The sequence below is a fragment of the Lolium perenne genome, chromosome 4 (assembly GCF_019359855.2).
Source record: "Lolium perenne isolate Kyuss_39 chromosome 4, Kyuss_2.0, whole genome shotgun sequence".
NCBI lineage: Eukaryota > Viridiplantae > Streptophyta > Magnoliopsida > Poales > Poaceae > Lolium > Lolium perenne.
The window spans coordinates 397,933,384-397,943,293 of record NC_067247.2 but is presented as its reverse complement, the minus strand read 5'-3'; positions in this window follow the sequence as shown (position 1 = coordinate 397,943,293).

Sequence of the window (9,910 nt, the reverse complement as noted above, 5' to 3'; positions counted from 1 at the left end):
TCCTATATTTGATGATGAGAATAATAATGATAGCTACTTTGTTGAATTTGCTCCCACTACAACTAATAAAATTGATTATGCCTATGTGGAGAGTAATAATTTTATGCATGAGACTAATGATAAGAATGCTTTATGTGATAGTTATATTGTTGAGTTTGCTCATGATACTACTGAAAGTTATTATGAGAGAGGAAAATATGGTTGTAGAAATTTTCATGTTACTAAAATGCCTCTCTATGTGCTGAAATTTTTCAAGCTATACTTGTTTTATCTTCCTATGCTTGTTACTTTGCTCTTCATGAACTTGTTTATTTACAAGATTCCTATGCATAGAAAGCATGTTAGACTTAAATGTGTTTTGTATTTGCCTCTTGATGCTCTCTTTTTCTTCAAATACTATTTCTTGCGAGTGCATCATTGAAAACTGCTGAGCCCATCTTAATGGCTATAAAGAAAGAACTTCTTGGGAGATAACCCATGTGTTATTTTGCTACAGTACTTTATTTTATATTTGTGTCTTGGAAGTTGTTTACTACTGTAGCAACCTCTCCTTATCTTAGTTTTGTGTTTTGTTGTGCCAAGTAAAGTCTTTGATAGTAAAGTCAATACTAGATTTGGATTACTGCGCAGTTACAGATTTCTTTGCTGTCACGAATCTGGGCCTAATTCTCTGTAGGTAACTCAGAAAATTATGCCAATTTACGTGAGTGATCCTCAGATATGTACGCAACTTTCATTAAATTTGAGAATTTTCATCTGAGCAAGTCTGGTGCCATTTTAAAATTCGTCTTTACGGACTGTTCTGTTTTGACAGATTCTGCCTTTTATTTCGCATTGCTTCTTTCGCTGTGTTGGGTGGATTTCTTTGTTCCATTACCTTCCAGTAGCTTTGAGCAATGTCCAGAAGTGTTAAGAATGATTGTGTCACCTCTGAACATGTGAGTTTTTGATTATGCACTAACCCTCTAATGAGTTTGTTTCGAGTTTGGTGTGAAGGAAGTTTTCAAGGGTCAAGAGAGGAGGATGATATACTATGATCAAGGAGAGTGAAAGCTCTAAGCTTGGGGATACCCCGGTGGTTCACCCCTGCATATATCAAGAAGACTCAAGCGTCTAAGCTTGGGGATACCCAAGGCATCCCCTTCTTCATCGACAACATTATCAGGTTCCTTCTCTTGAAACTATATTTTTATTCGGTCACATCTTATGTACTTTACTTGGAGCGTCTGTATGTTTCTTGTTTTTGTTTTTGTTTGAATAAATGCTAGTGTGGGAGAGAGACACGCTCCGCTGTAGCATATGGACAAGTATGTCCTTAGGCTCTACTCATAGTATTCATGGCGAAGTTTTCTCTTCGTTAAATTGTTATATGGTTGGAATTGGAAAATGATACATGTAGTAATTGCTATAAACGTCTTGGGTAATGTGATACTTGGCAATTGTTGTGCTCATGTTTAAGCTCTTGCATCATATACTTTGCACCTATTAATGAAGAAATACATAGAGCATGCTAAAATTTGGTTTGCATAATTGGTTTCTCTAAGGTCTAGATAATTTCTAGTATTGAGTTTTGAACAACAAGGAAGACGATGTAGATTCTTATAATGTTTACAATATGTGTTTTATGTGAGTTTTGCTGCACCGGTTCATCCTTGTGTTTGTTTCAAATAACCTTGCTAGCCTAAACCTTGTATCGAGAGGGAATACTTCTCATGCATCCAAAATCCTTGAGCCAACCACTATGCCATTTGTGTCCACCATACCTACCTACTACATGGTATTTTCTGCCATTCCAAGTAAATACTTCATGTGCTACCTTTAAACCTTCAAAATGCTTCTCAATTTGTGTTAATGTTTTATAGCTCATGAGGAAGTATGTGGTGTTTATCTTTCAACCTTGTCATTTACTTTTGACAGACTTTCATAATGGACTAGTGGCACATCCGCTTATCCAATAATTTTGCAAAAAGAGCTGGCAATGGGGTTCCCAGCCCCAATTAATTACAACTTGCATTAATAATTCTCTTCACATGTTTTGCTCTGATTCATCAGTAAGCAACTTAATTTTGCAAATAGACACTCCTCCATGGTATGAGATTGATGGTAGGCACCCGAGGATTCGGTTAGCCATGGCTTGTGTAAGCAAAGGTTGGGAGGAGTGTCACCCATAAATAAATAAAAACTAAAATACATGTGTAAACAAAAGAGAAGAGGGATGATCTACCTTGCTGGTAGAGATAACGTCCTTCATGGGAGCCGCTCTTGAAAGTCTGGTTGGCGAGGTAGTTAGAGTACCCATTACCATTCGTTGACAACAACAAACACCTCTCAAAACTTTACTTTTATGCTCTCTATATGATTTTAAAACTTGAAAAGCTCTAGCACATGATTTATCCCTGCTTCCCTCTGCGAAGGGCCATTCTTTTACTTTTATTGTTGAGTCAGTTCACCTATTTCTCTCCACCTCAAGAAGCAAACACTTGTGTGAACTGTGCATTGATTCCTACATACTTGCATATTGCACTTGTTATATTACTTTGCATTGACAACTATCCATGAGATATACATGTTACAAGTTGAAAGCAACCGCTGAAACTTAATCTTCTTTTATGTTGCTTCAAAACCTTTACTTTGAATTATTGCTTTATGAGTTAACTCTTATGCAAGACTTATTGATGCTTGTCTTGAAGTACTATTCATGAAAAGTCTTTGCTATATGATTCACTTGTTTACTCATGTCATATACATTGTTTTGATCGCTGCATTCACTACATATGCTTTACAAATAGTATGATCAAGGTTATGATGGCATGTCACTCCAGAAATTATCTGTGTTATCGTTTTACCTGCTCGGGACGAGCAGAACTAAGCTTGGGGATGCTGATATGTCTCCAACGTATCGATAATTTCTTATGTTCCATGCCACATTATTGATGTTATCTACATGTTTTATGCACACTTTATGTCATATTCGTGCATTTTCTGGAACTAACCTATTAACAAGATGCCGAAGTGCCAGTTCCTGTTTTCTGCTGTTTTTGGTTTTAGAAATCCTAGTAACGAAATATTCTCGGAATCGGACGAAATCAACGCCCAGGTTCCTATTTTTCCCGGAACCATCCAGAACACCCGAGAGCCGCCAGAGGGGAGCCCTGGGGGCCCCACACCATACCCTGGCGCGGCCAGAGGGGGGGCCGCGCCGCCCTATGGTGTGGGCCCCCCAGAAGCCCTCCTGCGCCGCCTCTTCACCTATTTAAAGCCTCCATCGCGAAAACCCTGATGCGTTCAACGAAACCCACAAAAACCTTCCAGAGCCGCCGCCATCGCGAAGCCAAGATCTGGGGGACAGGAGTCTCTGTTCCGGCACGCCGCCGGGACGGGGAAGTGCCCCCGGAAGGCTTCTCCATCGACACCACCGCCATCTTCATCAACGCTGCTGTCTCCCATGAGGAGGGAGTAGTTCTCCATCGAGGCTCGGGGCTGTACCGGTAGCTATGTGGTTAATCTCTCTCCTATGTACTTCAATACAATGATCTCATGAGCTGCTTTACATGATTGAGATTCATATGAGTTTTGTATCACAATTCATCTATGTGCTACTCTAGTGATGTTATTAAAGTATTCTATTCCTCCTGCATGGTGTAAAGGTGACTAGTGTGTGCACCATGTGGTTCTTGTCGTAGGCTATGATCATGATCTCTTGTAGATTGTGGAGTTAATTATCATTATGATAGTATTGATGTGATCTATTCCTCCTTCATAGTGTAATGTGGGCAGTGTGTGCACTATGTTAGTTCTTGGTTTATTTTGCAATGATCTATTATGCTCTAAGGTTATTTAAATATTAACATTATTGTGGAGCTTGTTAACTCCGGCATTGAGGGTTCGTGTAATCCTACGCAATGTGTTCATGATCCAACAAAAGAGTGTATGTAGCACATATGAGAAAGAGTTATTTATTATGCGATCAATGTTGAGAGTGTCCACTAGTGAAAGTATAATCCCTAGGCCTTGTTCCTAAATACTGCTATCGCTGCTTGTTTACTGTTTTACTGCGTTACTACTGCTGCAATACTACCACCATCAACTACACGCCAGCAAGCTATTTTCTGGCACCGTTGCTACTATTTATTCATACCACCTGTATTTCACTATCTCTTCGCCGAACTAGTGCACCTATTAGGTGTGTTGGGGACACAAGAGACTTCTTGCTTTGTGGTTGCAGGGTTGCATGAGAGGGATATCTTTGACCTCTTCCTCCCTGAGTTCGATAAACCTTGGGTGATCCACTTAAGGGAAAACTTGCTGCTGTTCTACAAACCTCTGCTCTTGGAGGCCCAACACTGTCTACAGGAAAAGGAGGGGGCGTAGACATCACTAATCATAATGTAACAATCCATCGGATCCCAACAAACACAACACCGATTACATCAGATGAATCTCAATCATGTAAGGCAGCTCATGAGATCGTTGTATTGAAGTACATGGGGGAGAGAATACCAACTAGCTACAGCTAGAACCCGTAGTCCATGGGGGAACTACTCATGGAGCATGATGGAGGCGGTGGCGTTGATGGAGATGGCTTCCGGGGGCACTTCCCCGTCCCGGCAGGGTGCTGGAACAGAGACTTCTGTCCCCCGAATTGGAGTTTCGCGATGGTGGTGGCGCCCCTGGAGTCTTTCTGGAGTTTCCGTCAATTGGTACTGCATTTTTAGGTCGAAAGGGCTTAAATAGGCGAAGAGGCGGCGCAGGAGGGGCACTGATACGCGTACAACACGCGTCCGTTGGGAACCCCAAGAGGAAGGTGTGATGCGTACAGCGGCAAGTTTTCCCTCAGTATGAAACCAAGGTTTATCGAACCAGTAGGAGCCAAGAAGCACGTTGAAGGTTGATGGCGGCGGGATGTAGTGCGGCGCAACACCAGAGATTCCGGCGCCAACGTGGAACCTGCACAACACAACCAAAGTACTTTGCCCCAACGAAACAGTGAGGTTGTCAATCTCACCGGCTTGCTGTAACAAAGGATTAGATGTATAGTGTGGATGATGATTGTTTGCAGAAAACAAGAGAACAAGATTGCAAGAGATTGTATTTCAGTATAGAGAATTGGACCGGGGTCCACAGTTCACTAGAGGTGTCTCTCCCATAAGATAAACAACATGTTGGGTGAACAAATTACAGTTGGGCAATTGACAAATAAAGAGGGCATGACCATGCACATACATATTATGATGAGTATTGTGAGATTTAATTGGGCATTACGACAAAGTACATAGACCGCTATCCAGCACGCATCTATGCCTAAAAAGTCCACCTTCAGGTTATCATCCGAACCCCCTCCAGTATTAAGTTGCTAACAACAGACAATTGCATTAAGTATTGCGCGTAATGTAATCAGTGACTACATCCTTGAACATATCACCAATGTTTTATCCCTAGTGGCAATAGCACATCCATAACCTTAGAGGTTCTTGTCACCCCTCCAGATTCACGGAGACATGAACCCACTATCGAGCATAAATACTCCCTCTTGGAGTTACTAGCATCAACTTGGCCAGAGCATCTACTAATAACGGAGAGCATGCAAGATCATAAACAACACATAGACATAACTTTGATAATCAACATAACAAGTATTCTCTATTCATCGGATCCCAACAAACGCAACATATAGAATTACAGATAGATGATCTTGATCATGTTATGCAGCTCACAAGACCCGACAATGAAGCACAATGAGGAGAAGACAACCATCTAGCTACTGCTATGGACCCATAGTCCAGGGGTAGACTACTCACACATCACTCCGGAGGCGACCATGGCGGCGTAGAGTCCTCCGGGAGATGAATCCCCTCTCCGGCAGGGTGCCGGAGGAGATCTCCAGAATCGCCCGAGATGGGATTGGCGGCGGCGGCGTCTCAGTAAGGTTTTCCGTATCGTGGCTCTCGGTACTGGGGGTTTCGCGATGGAGGCTTTAAGTAGGCGGAAGGGCAGGTCAGGATGGGGCACGAGGGGCCCACACCCTAGGTCGGCGCGACTAGGGCTTGGGCCGCGCCGCCCTATGGTGTCGCCACCTCGTGGCCCCACTTCGTCTCCTCTTCGGTCTTCTGGAAGCTTCGTGGAAAAATAGGACCCTGGGCGTTGATTTCGTCCAATTCCGAGAATATTTCGTTACTAGGATTTCTGAAACCAAAAACAGCAGAAAACAGCAACTGGCACTTCGGCATCTTGTTAATAGGTTAGTTCCAGAAAATGCACGAATATGACATAAAGTGTGCATAAAACATGTAGATAACATCAATAATGTGGCATGGAACATAAGAAATTATCGATACGTTGGAGACGTATCAGCATCCCCAAGCTTAGTTCTGCTTGTCCCGAGCAGGTAAAACGATAACAAAGATAATTTCTGGAGTGACATGCCATCATAACCTTGATCATACTATTTGTAAAGCATATGTAGCGAATGCAGCGATCAAAACAATGTATATGACATGAGTAAACAAGTGAATCATATAGCAAAGACTTTTCATGAATAGTACTTCAAGACAAGCATCAATAAGTCTTGCATAAGAGTTAACTCATAAAGCAATAATTCAAAGTAAAGGCATTGAAACAACACAAAGGAAGATTAAGTTTCAGCGGTTGCTTTCAACTTATAACATGTATATCTCATGGATAATTGTCAACATAGAGTAATATAACAAGTGCAATATGCAAGTATGTAGGAATCAATGCACAGTTCACACAAGTGTTTGCTTCTTGAGGTGGAGAGAAATAGGTGAACTGACTCAACATTGAAAGTAAAAGAATGGTCCTCCATAGAGGAAAAGCATCGATTGCTATATTTGTGCTAGAGCTTTTATTTTGAAAACATGAAACAATTTTGTCAACGGTAGTAATAAAGCATATGTATCATGTAAATTATATCTTACAAGTTGCAAGCCTCATGCATAGTATACTAATAGTGCCCGCACCTTGTCCTAATTAGCTTGGACTACCGGATCATCGCAATGCACATGTTTTAACCAAGTGTCACAAAGGGGTACCTCTATGCCGCCTGTACAAAGGTCTAAGGAGAAAGCTCGCATTGGATTTCTCGCTTTTGATTATTCTCAACTTAGACATCCATACCGGGACAACATAGACAACAGATAATGGACTCCTCTTTTATGCATAAGCATGTAACAACAATTAATAATTTTCTCATATGAGATTGAGGATATATGTCCAAAACTGAAACTTCCACCATGGATCATGGCTTTAGTTAGCGGCCCAATGTTCTTCTCTAACAATATGCATGCTTAACCATAAGGTGGTAGATCTCTCTTACTTCAGACAAGACGAACATGCATAGCAACTCACATGATATTCAACAAAGAATAGTTGATGGCGTCCCCAGAAACATGGTTATCGCACAACAAGCAACTTAATAAGAGATAAAGTGCATAAGTACATATTCAATACCACAATAGTTTTTAAGCTATTTGTCCCATGAGCTATATATTGCAAAGGTGAATGATGGAATTTTAAAGGTAGCACTCAAGCAATTTACTTTGGAATGGCGGAGAAATACCATGTAGTAGGTAGGTATGGTGGACACAAATGGCATAGTGGTTGGCTCAAGTATTTTGGATGCATGAGAAGTAATCCCTCCCGATACAAGGTTTAGGCTAGCAAGGTTATTTGAAACAAACACAAGGATGAACCGGTGCAGCAAAACTCACATAAAAGACATATTGTAAACATTATAAGACTCTACACCGTCTTCCTTGTTGTTCAAACTCAATACTAGAAATTATCTAGACCTTAGAGAGACCAAATATGCAAACCAAATTTTAGCATTGCTCTATGTATTTCTTCATTAATGGGTGCAAAGTATATGATGCAAGAGCTTAAACATGAGCACAACAATTGCCAAGTATCACATTACCCAAGACATTTATAGCAATTACTACATGTATCATTTTCCAATTCCAACCATATAACAATTTAACGAAGAAGAAACTTCGCCATGAATACTATGAGTAGAAACTAAGGACATACTTGTCCATATGCTACAGCGGAGCGTGTCTCTCTCCCATAAAGTGAATGCTAGGATCCATTTTATTCAAACAAAACAAAAACAAAAACAAACCGACGCTCCAAGCAAAACACATAAGATGTGATGGAATAAAAATATAGTTTCAGGGGAGGAACCTGATAATGTTGTCGATGAAGAAGGGTATGCCTTGGGCATCCCCAAGCTTAGACGCTTGAGTCTTCTTAGAATATTCAGGGGTGAACCACCGGGGCATCCCCAAGCTTAGAGCTTTCACTCTCCTTGATCATGTTGCATCATACTCCTCTCTTGATCCTTGAAAACTTCCTCCACACCAAACTTAGAACAACTCATTAGAGGGTTAGTGGACAATAAAAATTAACATGTTCAGAGGTGACACAATCATTCTTAACACTTCTGGACATTGCATAAAGCTACTGGACATTAATGGATCAAAGAAATTCATCCAACATAGCAAAAGAGGCAATGCGAAATAAAAGGCAGAATCTGTCAAAACAGAACAGTTCGTATTGACGAATTTTATTGGGGCACCAGACTTGCTCAAATGAAAATTCTCAAATTGAATGAAAGTTGCGTACATATCTGAGGATCACTCACGTAAATTGGCATAACTTTCTGAGTTACCTACAGAGAATTTAGCCCAGATTCGTGACAGCAAAGAAATCTGAAACTGCGCAGTAATCCAAATCTAGTATGAACTTTTCTATCAACGACTTTACTTGGCACAACAAAACACTAAACTAAGATAAGGAGAGGTTGCTACAGTAGTAAACAACTTCCAAGACACAAAATAAAAACAAAGTACTGTAGGTAAAAACCATGGGTTGTCTCCCATAAGCGCTTTTCTTTAACGCCTTTCAGCTAGGCGCAGAAAGTGTGTATCAAGTATTATCAAGAGACGAAGTGTCAACATCATAATTTGTTCTAATAATAGAATCAAAAGGTAACTTCATTCTCTTTCTAGGGAAGTGTTCCATACCTTTCTTGAGAGGAAATTGATATTTTATATTACCTTCCTTCATATCAATGATAGCACCAACAGTTCGAAGAAAAGGTCTTCCCAATATAATGGGACAAGATGCATTGCATTCAATATCCAAGACAATAAAATCAACGGGGACAAGGTTATTGTTAACGGTAATGCGAACATTATCAACTTTCCCCAAAGGTTTCTTTGTAGAATGATCAGCGAGGTTAACATCCAAATAACAATTTTTCAATGGTGGCAAGTCAAGCATATCATAGACTTTCTTAGGCATAACGGAAATACTTGCACCAAGATCACATAAAGCATTACAATCAAAATCTTTAACCTTCATCTTAATGATGGGCTCCCAACCATCCTCTAGCTTTCTAGGAATAGAGGCTTCGCGCTCTAGTTTCTCTTCTCTAGCTTTTATGAGAGCATTTGTAATATGTTGCGTGAAAGCCAAATTTATAGCACTAGCATTAGGACTTTTAGCAAGTTTTAGCAAGAACTTTATAACTTCAGAGATGTGGCAATCATCAAAATTCAAACCATTATAATCTAAAGCAATGGGATCATCATCCCCAATGTTGGAAAAAATTTCAGCAGTTTTATCACAGGCAATTTCAGCAGTTTTAGCAATTTCAGGCAGTTTCTCGCGCTTTGCATTGGAAGTGGAAACATTGCTAACACCAATTCTTTTATTATTAATAGTAGGAGGTGCAGCAACATGTGTAGCATTAGCATTACTAGTCGTGGTAATAGTCCAAACTTTAGCTACATTCTTCTCTTTAGCTAGTTTTTCATTTTCTTCTCTATCCCACCTAGCACGCAGTTCAGCCATTAATCTTATATTCTCATTAATTCTAACTTGGATGGCA